Source organism: Mustelus asterias, chromosome 1 (assembly GCF_964213995.1).
Source record: "Mustelus asterias chromosome 1, sMusAst1.hap1.1, whole genome shotgun sequence".
Taxonomy (NCBI): Eukaryota; Metazoa; Chordata; class Chondrichthyes; order Carcharhiniformes; family Triakidae; genus Mustelus; species Mustelus asterias.
Window position 1 is genome coordinate 176,506,937 of NC_135801.1, and position 15,370 is coordinate 176,522,306.

General features: G+C 49.3%; 1 protein-coding gene across 2 annotated transcripts in view; it reads left to right on the top strand.

Annotated features, from left to right (window-relative positions):
• Nucleotides 1–302: 302 nt before the first annotated feature.
• The window catches only part of LOC144500523 (leucine zipper putative tumor suppressor 3-like), a 235,981-nt gene continuing 220,913 nt past the window's right edge, over nt 303–15,370 (top strand). For both annotated transcript variants that reach the window (XM_078223586.1, XM_078223606.1), the window contains exon 1: nt 303–524. The gene's annotated coding sequence lies outside the window, so the exon portion shown is untranslated. The remainder of the gene's footprint in view (nt 525–15,370) is intronic.

Below are 15,370 nucleotides of genomic sequence, written 5' to 3' on the forward strand. Positions count from 1 at the left end.
CAAGCTAGAGGAACGAGCCAGAGAGTTTTTGCATGAACCCAGGGGGTGGGAGGCTGGAAGGGAGGCAGTGCCTTTAGCAGAGGAATGGTGCAAGTAATGTTTGCACGTGGACAGGGACTTTCTCCCCCTATTGACCAGACTGGAGTAAAAAGAGAATCAGACTGCAGCGCCGAGCCTGACTGAATTCCCCCTTCCTGTCGCCGGCACGGTGAGACAGGTTCTGTGTGAGCCGCACTGAACAGAGCGGGGACGTGCCCTCCCCAACCCCGAGGTGCCGGGACTGCTTTACCGAGGCTGTGTGCAGCTGATAGGTTGTCTGCTGCTGGAGGCTGGGCTCCGGCTGCGGTGTGAATGTCCAGGACGTGTCAATTCGCCACTGTCACAGCAGAGCCGGAGAACCCACAGCACAGAGAGAGAGAGAGAGAGCTTTCCCTCTCCTCCCGGAGCCCTCACTCATCCTCTCCATCCTGACCTCCACCCCCTCCCCCAACAACTTTGTACTTTCAGCAGAATGTACTTCAACGGTGAGTCTGGCCTTTTATTTCCTTTCTCTCCCTCTGTGTCCCCCCCCCCCCCCCCCCCCTGCTGGTAAAACAAAAGATGCCTCTATTAATAATAACCAGCCTTTGCCTCATTCAGAGAGAGTTGCTGCTTAAGTTTTAGTGGCTATAACTCTGAAGCTGTGATGAGTGGGGGATATTTGACAAGATGGGGAAAGGTATATACCGTTAGAAAATCAGATCAATTGCAGGGAGGGGGGTTTCAAGTGACTTTGTCCTGCTTAATGTGTGAATTATAATACACACACATATATATATACTTAAAACAGCCTGGTGATGATGGAGAGGCACGGGAATTGCAGAGATGGAATGAAGCAAGTAGTACATGTATGTTTCAGTGTGGTGCTCTGGGGATGGGTGTGAGGTGAGCTTGGTCCACTGACTTGGTGATGTAAGCGGATTGTGTGTACGTGATCTGATTTAAAGGGATTCACAACTTCTTCACTCCTATTTCCGAGGCGAAAGCTTGACTGCAACTGCAGCAGTGGCACCGCTATCTTTATCCTTCGGTTTGTTTGATAAAAATCTTGAATTTCACGCTGTTTGCAATGTTACTTGTTACTGACTGAACGTCCTTCTTGCTGCAGCGATGATCTGAGCTTTGGGCTCCTCTTCCGGAGACCCTTCAGTTTTCTTTTAAGCGGGAGGTCACGTCAGGTAACAGTGAAAATCCCTCGTGTGTTTTTTTTTGGGGGGGGGGGGGTGGAGTCAGGCTGAGTAAAGAAGCAGCCTCGGTTTTGTGCAATGAATGAACTTTCAAGTTGCAACTGGAACCATTCACTCGGTTTCTTTTATTATTTGCCGGTTAACATGGCTGAATTATTTATTTTTGGGAGGGGCTGCTTGACTGAAGTCACTCGAATGTACAACCCTACAGAGAAGAGTTAAGCAAAGCCTTGCACACAGTCACTTTCGAGAGGAAAAGAAATGTTGTCACATGAACCAAATTCTCCTTTTTTCTTAAACAAAAATCATTCATGGGATGTAGGTGTCTCTGGCAGGGCCAATATTTAGTGTCCATCTCACAGCAACTGAATGGCTTAGGATCATAGAATCCCTACAGTGCAGAAGGAGGCCATTCAGCCCATCGAGTCTGCACTGAATGCAATCCCACCCAAACCCTATAACCCCACATATTTACCCTACTCATCCCCCTGACACCGAGTGGCAATTTAGTATGGCCAATCAACCTAACCCGCACATCTTAGGACTGTGGGAGGAAATCGGAGCACCCAGAGGAAACCCACACAGACACGGGGAGAATGTGCAAACTTTACAGAGACAGTCACCCAAGCTGGGAATTGAACCTGGGTCCTTGGTGCTGTGAGGCAGCAGTGCTAACCACTGTGCCACTTCAGCTGTGTCAGAGTTGTCAAGGTGTATAAAATTAGGAAGCAGATGGATAAGGTAGATAGGAAAGAAGTTTTCCCCTTAGAGGGATCAATAACCAGTGGACATAGGTTTAAGGTAAGGGGCAGGAGAGTTAGAGGGGATTTGAGGAAAATCTTTTTCACCCAGAAGGTGATGGGAATCTGGAGCTCGTTGCCTGAAAGGGTGGTAGAGGTGGGAACCCTCACAACATTTAAGCTTTTAGACGAGCGCTTGAAACGCTGTAGCATACAAGGCTACGGATCAAGTGTGGGAAAATGGGATTAGAATAGATAGGCATTTGATGGCCGGCGCAGACACAATGGGTCAAAGGGCCCCTTTCTGTGCTGTAAAACTTTGACTATTCACCACAGTACTGTGAGTGATCCGAAGTCACATGTAGGCCAGACCAGGTAAGGATGGCAGATTTCCTTCCCTAAATGACATTAGTGAACCAGATGAGTTTTTAAACAGTGATCCAATAGTTTTGTGGTCAACATTACCAATATTAACTTTTTTATTCCAGATTTTATTTATTAACTTGTGTGGAGGTCTTGTGATGCAATGGTAGCATCTCTACCTCTGGGCAAAAAGCTCTGGGCTGGAGTTCCACGCCAGGAATTATTGAACACAGATGGGATGTTTCTGATACAGTTCAAAGGGCTGATAATCAGCCCAGGCATTCTTCCCCAAGGGGGAAAAAGTGTATATGGAGATTAGGCTAAGAAAGATTATTTAATTGAATTTGCAATCCATGGCTGTCATGGGTTTGAACTCATTTCCTGCCAATCATTAATGCCTACTTGAGTAACTTAACCACTGTGCTATCATGCTATCGAGAGGGCTCGAATACAGGAGCAGGGATGTACTTCTGAGACTGTATAAGGCTCTGGTCAGACCCCATTTGGAGTGTTTTGGGCCCCATATCTAAGGAAGGATGTGCTGGCCTTGGAAAGGGCCCAGAGGAGGTTCACAAGAATGATCCCTGGAATGAAGAGCTTGTCGTATGAGGAATGGTTGAGGACTCTGGGTCTGTTCTTGTTGGAGTTTAGCAGGATGAGTGGGGATCTTATTGAAACTTACAGGATACTGCGAGGCCTGGATAGAGCAGATGTGGAGAGGATGTTTCCACTAGTAGGAAAAACGAGAACCAGAGGGCATAACCTCTGGCTAAAGAGACGATCCTTTAAAACAGAGATGAGGAGGAATTTCTTCAGCCAGAGAGTGGTGAATCCGTGGAACTCTTTGCCGCAGAAGGCTGTGGAGGCCAGGTCATTGAGTGTCTTTAAGACAGAGATAGATAGGTTCTTGATGAATAAGGAGATCAGGGTTTATGGGGAAAAGGCAGGAGAATAGGGATGAGAAAAATATCAGCCATGATTGAATGGCGGAGCAAACTCGATGGGCTGAGTGGCCTCACTCTGCTCCGATGTCTTATGGTCTTTTGCTCTCACATTCATAATGCAGTTTCTTCAGTAAAAGTTGAAATAGTGTAATTTATTTAAATATAAGTCCACATTAATCAAGAGCCTCATTTAAGGTTTAGTATGATCAAAAGTAGTCAGCACGGCTTTGTCAGGGGCAGGTCGTGCCTTACGAGCCTGGTTGAGTTCTTTGAAAATGTGACCAAGCACATTGACGAAGGAAGAGCGGTGGATGTGGTCTATATGGACTTCAGCAAAGCGTTCGATAAGGTCCCCCATGCAAGACTTCTTGAGAAAGTGAGAGGGCATGGGATCCAAGGGGCTGTTGCCTTGTGGATCCAGAACTGGCTTGCCTGCAGAAGGCAGAGAGTGGCTGTGGAGGGGTCTTTCTCTGCATGGAGGTCAGTGACCAGTGGAGTGCCCCAGGGATCTGTTCTGGGACCCTTGCTGTTTGTCATTTTCATAAATGACCTGGATGAGGAAGTGGAGGGATGGGTTGGTAAGTTTGCTGACGACACCAAGGTAGGTGGTGTTGTGGATAGTTTGGAGGGATGTCAGAAGTTGCAGCGAGACATAGATAGAATGCAAGACTGGGCGGAGAAGTGGCAGATGGACTTCAACCCGGATAAGTGTGTGGTGATCCATTTTGGCAGATCCAATGGGATGGAGCAGCAGTATAAAATGAAGGGTACCATTCTTAGCAGTGTAGAGGATCAGAAGGACCTTGGGGTCCGGGTCCATAGGACTCTTAAATCGGCCTCGCAGGTGGAGGATGCGGTCAAGAAGGCGTATGGCGTACTAGCCTTCATTAATCGAGGGATTGAGTTTAGGAGTCGGGAGATAATGCTGCAGCTTTATAGGACCCTGGTTAGACCCCACTTGGAGTACTGCGCGCAGTTCTGGTCACCTCATTACAGGAAAGATGTTGAAGCCATTGAAAGGGTGCAGAGGAGATTTACAAGGATGTTGCCTGGATTGGGGGGCATGCCTTATGAGGATAGGTTGAGGGAGCTTGGTCTCTTCTCCCTGGAGAGACGAAGGATGAGAGGTGACCTGATAGAGGTTTACAAGATGTTGAGGGGTCTGGATAGGGTGGACTCTCAGAGGCTATTTCCAAGGGCTGAAATGGTTGCTACGAGAGGACACAGGTTTAAGGTGCTGGGGGGTAGGTACAGGGGGGATGTCAGGGGTAAGTTTTTCACTCAGAGGGTGGTGGGTGAGTGGAATCGGCTGACGTCGGTGGTGGTGGAGGCAAACTCGTTGGGGTCTTTTAAGAGACTTCTGGATGAGTACATGGGATTTAATGGGATTGAGGGCTATAGATAGGCCTAGAGGTGGGGATGTGATCGGCGCAACTTGTGGGCCGAAGGGCCTGTTTGTGCTGTGACTTTCTATGTTCTATGTTCTTAAAATGGATTTACTCTGACATGGCATTAGAAGAATAAATGGATATAAAGTGAAGAAGTTCTTCCTCATCTCAGTCCTGAATCGCTTGCCCGTTATTCTTAGACTGTGACCCCTAGTTCTGGACTTCCCCAACATTGGGAACATATTTCCCACATCTAGCCTGTCCAGACCCATCAGGATTTTATATGTTTCTATGAGATCCCCTCTCATCCTTCTAAATTCCAGTGAGTACAAGCCCACTCGATCCAGTCTCTCTTCATATGTCAGTCCTGCCATCCCAGCAATCAGTCTGGTGAATCTTCGCAGGACTCCCTCAATAGCAGGAATGTCCTTCCTCAGACTAGGAGACCAAAACTGCACACAGTACTCAAGGTGTGGCCTCACCAAGGCCCTGTATAACTGCAGCAATGATGTGGAGATGCCGGCGTTGGACTGGGGTAAGCACAGTAAGAAGTCTCACAACACCAGGTTAAAGTCCTGTTGGACTTTAATCTGGTATCGTGAGACTTCTTATTGTAACTGCAGCAAGACATCCTTACTCCTATGTATATGTATGATGTCTGCCTTAGATAATTCTAAACCTTTTGATCGAGGGCCTCAGACCTTTGGTTCCTCAGACTCTGACAGTGCAGGTTTACTCATGGCCGAGCAATATTAAAATGTACATTTTGGTTTCCATTTATTCAACTCTCCTTATCTGCTGGTGAATACTGTTGTTCACTTTTACATGTAATTCTGTTTCGGTAATGTAATTCAATCTCAGAAACAGGCCATTCGGTCTGACAGATCCATGCAGCTGTTCATGCTCCACAGGAGTCTCCTGCCACCTTTCATCTAATCCTATTAGCACATCCTTCTATTGCTTCCCTTTAAAGGCATCTGTTCCAATTGCCATAACTGCACCAATTGGGAGGAGGATTAACATTCTAATCATTCTCTGGCAAAGATAATTCTCCTGCAATCCTTAAGTGAGCATCTTACAAAATGGCACTGGGTTTTGGAGACCCCCACACCCAGTCCTGTACAAGGAGGAGGCGCATAATGATTTAATAAATGTGATTAAATGACTGGTTTGTACTTGATCACACTTTGCTCATAGTATATTGAGTTCCCCATCTTGAGATCCACTATAGTGTGTTCCCCATACTGAGATCCACTATAGTGTGTTCCCCATACTGAGATCCACTATAGTGTGTTCCCCAGACTGAACCCCACTGTAGTGTGTTCCCAATACTGAACCCCACTGTAGTGTGTTCCCCATACTGAACCCCACTATAGTGTGTTCCCAATACTGAACCCCACTGTAGTGTGTTCCCTGTACTGAACCCCACTGTAGTATGTTCCCCATGCTGAACCCCACTATAGTGTGTTTCCCATACTGAGATCCACTATAGTGTGCGCCCATACTGAACCCCACTATAGCCTGTTCCCAACACTGAACCTCACTGTAGTGTGTTCCCAATACTGAACCCCACTGTAGTGTGTTCCCCAGCCTGAGCCCCACTATAGTGCGTTCCCCGTAGTGAACCCCACTATAGTGTGTTCCCCAGGCTGAACCCCACTATAGTGTGTTCCCCAAACTGAACCCAACTATTGTGTGTTCCCCAGACTGGACCGCACTATAGCGTGTTCCCCATACTGATCCCCACTATAGCGTGTTCCCCATACTGAACCCCACTATAAAGTCTTCTCCATACTGAACCCCACTATAGGGAGTTCCCCAGGGTGAACCCCACTATGACGTGTTCCACAGACTGAACCCCACAATAGTGTAATCTCCATACTGAACCCCACTATAGGGTGTTCCCCAGACTAAACCCCACTATAGTGTAATCTCCATACTGAACCCCACTATAGGGTGTTCCCCAGACTGAACCCCACTATGTTGTGATCCCCAGGCTGAACCCCACTATAGTGTGCTCCCCAGGGTAAACCCCACTATAGTGTGCTCCCCAGGGTGAACCCCATTATAGTGTGTTCCCCAGAGAGAACCCCACTATGTTGTGTTCCCCAGACTGAACCCCACTATGTTGTGTTCCCCAGACTAAACCCCACTATAGTGTCTTCTCCATACTGATCCCCACTATCATGTGTTCCCCAGACTGAACCCCACTATGTTGTGTTCCCCAGACTGAACCCCACTGTGTTGTGTTCCCCAGACTGAACCCCACTGTGTTGTGTTCCCCAGACTGAACCCCACTATGTTGTGAACCCCATACTGAACCCCACTATAGTGTGTTCCCCAGACTGAACCCCACTATGTTGAGTTCCCCAGAGAGAACCCCACTATGTTGTGTACCCCAGAGAGAACCCCACTATGTTGTGTTCCCCAGACTGAACCCCACTATGTTGTGTTCCCCAGACTGAACGCCAGTATGTTGTGTTCCCAGACTGAACGCCACTATAGTGTGTTCCACAGTCTGTACCCCACTATAATGTGTTCCCCATACTGAATCCCACTACAGTGTGTTCCCCTGATTGAACCCCACTATAGTGTGTTCCCCAGGCTGAACCCCACTATAGTGTATTCCCCAAACTGAACTCCACTGTAGTGTGTTCCCTAGACTGAACCCCACTATCGTGTGTTCGCCAGGCTGAACCCCACTATAGTGTATTCCCCAAACTGAACCCCACTATAGTGTGTTCCCTAGACTGAACGCCACTATCGTGTGTTCCCCAGGCTGAACCCCACTATAGTGTGTTTCCCATACTGATCCCCACTATAGCGTGTGCCCCAGGCTGAACCCCACTATGTTGTGTTCCCCATACAGAATCCCCCGACAGTGTGTTCCCCAGCCTGAACCCCACTATGTTGCGTTCCCCAGGCTGAACCCCACTATCGTGTGTTCCCCAGACTGAACCCCACTATCGTGTGTTCCCCAGACTGAACCCCACTATCGTGTGTTCCCCAGACTGAACCCCACTATGTTGTGTTCCCCATACTGATCCCCACTATAGCGTGTTCCCCACACTGAACCCCACTATGTTGTGTTCCCCAGACTGAACCTCACTATAGTGTCTTCTCCATACTGAACCCCACTATGTTGTGTTCCCCATACTGAACCCCACTATAGTGTGTTCCCCAGACTGAACCCCACTGTGTTGTGTTCCCCAGACTGACCCCCACTATGTTGTGTTTCCCAGACTGAACGCCACTATAGTGTGTTCCCCAGTCTGTACCCCACTATAATGTGTTCCCCAGTCTGTACCCCACTATAATGTGTTCCCCATACTGAATCCCAATATAGTGTGTTCCCCTGATTGAACCCCACTATAGTGTGTTCCCCAAGCTGAGCCCCACAAGTGTGTTCACTGCAGTGAACCCCATATAGTGTGTTCCCCAGACTGAACCCCACTATGTTGTGTTCCTCAAACTGAACCCCACTATAGTCTGTTCAACAGTCTGAACCCCATTATAATGTGTTCCCCATACTGAATCCCACTACAGTGTGTTTCCCAGCCTGAGCCCCACTATAGTGTGTTCCCCGTAGTGAACCCCACTATAGTGTGTTCCCCAGGCTGAACCCCATATAGTGTGTACCCCAGGCTGAACCCCATATAGTGGTGTTCCCCAGGCTGAACCCCACTATAGTGTGTTCACCAGTCTGAACCCCATTATAATGTGTTCCCCATACTGAATCCCACTATAGTGTGTTCCCCAGCCTGAGCCCCACTATAGTGTGTTCCCCGTAGTGAACCCCACTATAATGTGTTCCCCAGGCTGAACCCCACTATAGTGTGTTCCCCAAACTGAACCCAATATAGTGTGTTCCCCAAACTGAACCCAACTATTGTGTGTTCCCCATACTGATCCCCACTATTGTGTGTTCCCCATACTGATCCCCACTATTGGGTGTTCCCCAGACTGAACCCCACTATAGTGTGTTCCCCAGGCTGAACCCCACTGTAGTGTGTTCCCCAGGCTGAAACCCACTATCGTGTGTTCCCTAGACTGAACCCCACTATCGTGTGTTCCCCAGGCTGAACCCCACTATCGTGTGTTCCCCAGGCTGAACCCCACTATAGTGTGTTTCTCATACTGATCCTCACTATAGCGTATGCCCCAGACTGGACCCCACTATGCTGTGTTCCCCATACAGAATCCCCCGACGCTGTGTTCCCCATACAGAATCCCCCGACAGTGTGTTCCCCAGCCTGAACCCCACTATGTTGCGTTCCCCAGGCTGAACCCCACTATCGTGTGTTCCCCAGACTGAACCTCACTATTGTGTGTTCCCCAGACTGAACCTCATTATGTTGTGTTCCCGAGACGGAACCCCACTATGTTGTGTTCCCCAAACTGAACCCCACTATGTTGTGTTCCCGAGATGGAACCCCACTATGTTGTGTTCCCCAAACTGAACCCCACTATGTTGTGTTCCTCAAACTGAACCCCACTATAGTCTGTTCAACAGTCTGAACCCCATTATAATGTGTTCCCCATACTGAATCCCACTACAGTGTGTTTCCCAGCCTGAGCCCCACTATAGTGTGTTCCCCGTAGTGAACCCCACTATAGTGTGTACCCCAGGCTGAACCCCACTATAGTGTGTTTCCCAGGTTGAACCCCACTATATTGTGTTCCCCATACTGATCCCCAGTATAGCGTCTTCCCCATACTGAACCCCACTATGTTGTGTTCCCCAGAGAGAACTCCACTATGTTATGTTCCCCAGAGAGAACCCCACTATGTTGTGTTCCACAGAGAGAACCCCACTATGTTGTGTTCCCCAGACTGAACTCCACTATGTTGTGTTCCCCAGACTGAACCCCATTATGTTGTGTTCCCCAGACTGAACCCCACTATAGTGTGTTCCCCAGTCTGTACCCCACTATAATGTGTTCCCCATACTGATCCCCACTATAGCGTGTGCCCCAGACTGAACCCCACTATGTTGTGTTCCCCAGACTGAACCCCACTATGTTGTGTTCCCCAGACTGAACCCCACTATGTTGTGTTCCCCAGACTGAACCCCACTACAGTGTGTTCCCCAGCCTGAGCCCCACTATAGTGTGTTCCCCAGGCTGAACCCCACATAGTGTGTTCCCCAGGCTGAACGCCATATAGTGTGTTCCCCAGGCTGAACCCAACTATTGTGTGTTCCCCAGACTGGACCGCACTATAGTGTGTTCCCCAGACTGAACCCCACTATAGTGTGTTCCCCAGTCTGTACCCCACTATAATGTGTTCCCCATACTGATCCCCACTATAGCGTGTGCCCCAGACTGAACCCCACTATGTTGTGTTCCCCAGACTGAACCCCACTATGTTGTGTTCCCCAGACTGAACCCCACTACAGTGTGTTCCCCAGCCTGAGCCCCACTATAGTGTGTTCCCCAGGCTGAACCCCATATAGTGTGTTCCCCAGGCTGAACCCAACTATTGTGTGTTCCCCAGACTGGACCGCACTATAGTGTGTTCCCCATACTGATCCCCACTATATGGTGTTGCCCAGACTGAATCCCACTATGTTGTGTTTCCCAGACTGAACCCCACTATAGGGTGTTTCCCAGACTGAACCCCACTATAATGTGTTCCCCGTAGTGAACCCCACTATGTTGTGTTTCCCAGACTGAACCTCACTATGTTGTGTTCCCCAGACTGAACCCCACTATGTTGTGTTCCCCAGACTGAACCCCACAATAGTGTGTTCCCCAGGCAGAACCCCACTATCGTGTGTTCCCCAGGCTGAACCCCACTATAGTGTGTTTCCCATACTGATCCCCACTATGTTGTGTTTCCCAGACTGAACCTCACTATGTTGTGTTCCCCAGACTGAACCCCACTATGTTGTGTTCCCCAGACTGAACCCCACTATGTCGTGTTCCCCAGACTGAACCCCACTATGTCGTGTTCCCCAGACTGAACCCCACTATGTCGTGTTCCCCAGACTGAACCCCACTATGTTGTGTTCCCCAGACTGAACCCCACTATGTTGTGTTCCCCAGACTGAACCCCACTATGTTGTGTTCCCCAGACTGAACCCCACTATGTTGTGTTCCCCAGACTGAACCCCACTATGTTGTGTTCCCCAGACTGAACCCCACTATGTTGTGTTCCCCAGACTGAACCCCACTACAGTGTGTTCACCAGTCTGAACCCCACTACAGTGTGTTCACCAGTCTGAACCCCACTATAATGTGTTCCCCATTCTGAATCCCACTACAGTGTGTTCCCCAGACTGAACCCCACTATAGTGTGTTCCCCAAACTGAACCCAACTATTGTGTGTTCCCCAGATTGGACCGCACTATAGCGTGTTCTCCATACTGAACCCCACTATAGGGTGTTGCCCAGACTGAACCCCACTATAGGGTGTTTCCCATACTGAACCCGACTTTAGTGTCTTCTCCATACTGAACCCCACTATGTTGTGTTCCCCATACTGAACCCCACTATAGTGTGTTCCCCAGACTGAACCCCACTATGTTGTGTTCCCCATACTGCATCCACCTACAGTGTGATCCCCAGGCTGAACCCCACTATAGTGTGTTCCCCAGGTTGAACCCCACTATAGTGTGTTCCCCAGGTTGAACCCCACTATACTGTGTTCCCCAGGTTGAACCCGACTATAGTGTCTTCTCCATACTGAACCCCACTATGTTGTGTTCCCCATACTGAACCCCACTATGTTGTGTTCCCCAAATTGAACCCCATTATATTGTGTTCCCCAGACTGAACGCCACTATAGTGTGTTCCCCAGTCTGTACCCCACTATAATGTGTTCCCCAGACTGAACCCCACTATGTTGTGTTCCCCAGACTGAACCCCACTATGTCGTGTTCCCCAGACTGAACCCCACTATGTCGTGTTCCCCAGACTGAACCCCACTATGTCGTGTTCCCCAGACTGAACCCCACTATGTTGTGTTCCCCAGACTGAACCCCACTATGTTGTGTTCCCCAGACTGAACCCCACTATGTTGTGTTCCCCAGACTGAACCCCACTATGTTGTGTTCCCCAGACTGAACCCCACTATGTTGTGTTCCCCAGACTGAACCCCACTATGTTGTGTTCCCCAGACTGAACCCCACTATGTTGTGTTCCCCAGACTGAACCCCACTATGTTGTGTTCCCCAGACTGAACCCCACTATAGTGTGTTCACCAGTATGAACCCCACTATAGTGTGTTCACCAGTATGAACCCCACTACAGTGTGTTCACCAGTCTGAACCCCACTATAATGTGTTCCCCATTCTGAATCCCACTACAGTGTGTTCCCCAGACTGAACCCCACTATAGTGTGTTCCCCAAACTGAACCCAACTATTGTGTGTTCCCCAGATTGGACCGCACTATAGCGTGTTCTCCATACTGAACCCCACTATAGGGTGTTGCCCAGACTGAACCCCACTATAGGGTGTTTCCCATACTGAACCCGACTTTAGTGTCTTCTCCATACTGAACCCCACTATGTTGTGTTCCCCATACTGAACCCCACTATAGTGTGTTCCCCAGACTGAACCCCACTATGTTGTGTTCCCCATACTGCATCCACCTACAGTGTGATCCCCAGGCTGAACCCCACTATAGTGTGTTCCCCAGGTTGAACCCCACTATAGTGTGTTCCCCAGGTTGAACCCCACTATACTGTGTTCCCCAGGTTGAACCCGACTATAGTGTCTTCTCCATACTGAACCCCACTATGTTGTGTTCCCCATACTGAACCCCACTATGTTGTGTTCCCCAAATTGAACCCCATTATATTGTGTTCCCCAGACTGAACGCCACTATAGTGTGTTCCCCAGTCTGTACCCCACTATAATGTGTTCCCCATACTGAACCCCTCTATAGTGTTTTCCCCTGATTGAACCCCACTATAGTGTGTTCCCCAAGCTGAGCCCCACAAGAGTGTGTTCACTGCAGTGAACCCCACTATCGTGTGTTCCCCAGGCTGAACCCCACTGTAGTGTGTTCCCCAGACTGAACCCCACTATAGTGTGTTCCCCAGTCTGTACCCCACTATAATGTGTTCCCCATACTGAACCCCACTATAGTGTGTTCCCCTGATTGAACCCCACTATAGTGTGTTCCCCAAGCTGAGCCCCACAAGAGTGTGTTCACTGCAGTGAACCCCACTATAGTGTGTTCCCCAGTCTGTACCCCACTATAATGTGTTCCCCATACTGAACCCCACTATAGTGTGTTCCCCTGATTGAACCCCACTATAGTGTGTTCCCCAAGCTGAGCCCCACAAGAGTGTGTTCAGTGCAGTGAACCCCACTATCGTGTGTTCCCCAGGCTGAACCCCACTATAGTGTGTTCCCCAGACTGAACCCCACTATAGTGTGTTCACCAGTCTGAACCCCACTACAGTGTGTTCACCAGTCTGAACCCCACTATAATGTGTTCCCCATTCTGAATCCCACTACAGTGTGTTCCCCAGACTGAACCCCACTATAGTGTGTTCCCCAAACTGAACCCAACTATTGTGTGTTCCCCAGATTGGACCGCACTATAGCGTGTTCTCCATACTGAACCCCACTATAGGGTGTTGCCCAGACTGAACCCCACTATAGGGTGTTTCCCATACTGAACCCGACTTTAGTGTCTTCTCCATACTGAACCCCACTATGTTGTGTTCCCCATACTGAACCCCACTATAGTGTGTTCCCCAGACTGAACCCCACTATGTTGTGTTCCCCATACTGCATCCACCTACAGTGTGATCCCCAGGCTGAACCCCACTATAGTGTGTTCCCCAGGTTGAACCCCACTATAGTGTGTTCCCCAGGTTGAACCCCACTATACTGTGTTCCCCAGGTTGAACCCGACTATAGTGTCTTCTCCATACTGAACCCCACTATGTTGTGTTCCCCATACTGAACCCCACTATGTTGTGTTCCCCAAATTGAACCCCATTATATTGTGTTCCCCAGACTGAACGCCACTATAGTGTGTTCCCCAGTCTGTACCCCACTATAATGTGTTCCCCAGACTGAACCCCACTATGTTGTGTTCCCCAGACTGAACCCCACTATGTCGTGTTCCCCAGACTGAACCCCACTATGTCGTGTTCCCCAGACTGAACCCCACTATGTCGTGTTCCCCAGACTGAACCCCACTATGTTGTGTTCCCCAGACTGAACCCCACTATGTTGTGTTCCCCAGACTGAACCCCACTATGTTGTGTTCCCCAGACTGAACCCCACTATGTTGTGTTCCCCAGACTGAACCCCACTATGTTGTGTTCCCCAGACTGAACCCCACTATGTTGTGTTCCCCAGACTGAACCCCACTATGTTGTGTTCCCCAGACTGAACCCCACTATGTTGTGTTCCCCAGACTGAACCCCACTATGTTGTGTTCCCCAGACTGAACCCCACTACAGTGTGTTCACCAGTCTGAACCCCACTACAGTGTGTTCACCAGTCTGAACCCCACTATAATGTGTTCCCCATTCTGAATCCCACTACAGTGTGTTCCCCAGACTGAACCCCACTATAGTGTGTTCCCCAAACTGAACCCAACTATTGTGTGTTCCCCAGATTGGACCGCACTATAGCGTGTTCTCCATACTGAACCCCACTATAGGGTGTTGCCCAGACTGAACCCCACTATAGGGTGTTTCCCATACTGAACCCGACTTTAGTGTCTTCTCCATACTGAACCCCACTATGTTGTGTTCCCCATACTGAACCCCACTATAGTGTGTTCCCCAGACTGAACCCCACTATGTTGTGTTCCCCATACTGCATCCACCTACAGTGTGATCCCCAGGCTGAACCCCACTATAGTGTGTTCCCCAGGTTGAACCCCACTATAGTGTGTTCCCCAGGTTGAACCCCACTATACTGTGTTCCCCAGGTTGAACCCGACTATAGTGTCTTCTCCATACTGAACCCCACTATGTTGTGTTCCCCATACTGAACCCCACTATGTTGTGTTCCCCAAATTGAACCCCATTATATTGTGTTCCCCAGACTGAACGCCACTATAGTGTGTTCCCCAGTCTGTACCCCACTATAATGTGTTCCCCATACTGAACCCCTCTATAGTGTTTTCCCCTGATTGAACCCCACTATAGTGTGTTCCCCAAGCTGAGCCCCACAAGAGTGTGTTCACTGCAGTGAACCCCACTATCGTGTGTTCCCCAGGCTGAACCCCACTGTAGTGTGTTCCCCAGACTGAACCCCACTATAGTGTGTTCCCCAGTCTGTACCCCACTATAATGTGTTCCCCATACTGAACCCCACTATAGTGTGTTCCCCTGATTGAACCCCACTATAGTGTGTTCCCCAAGCTGAGCCCCACAAGAGTGTGTTCACTGCAGTGAACCCCACTATGGTGTGTTCCCCAGTCTGTACCCCACTATAATGTGTTCCCCATACTGAACCCCACTATAGTGTGTTCCCCTGATTGAACCCCACTATAGTGTGTTCCCCAAGCTGAGCCCCACAAGAGTGTGTTCAGTGCAGTGAACCCCACTATCGTGTGTTCCCCAGGCTGAACCCCACTATAGTGTGTTCCCCAGGCTGAACCCCACTATAGTGTGTTCCCCAAACTGAACTCCACTGTAGTGTGTTCCCTAGACTCAACCCCACTATAGTGTGTTTCCCATACTGATCCCCACTAAAGCGTGTGCCCCAGACTGAACCCCACTATGTTGTGT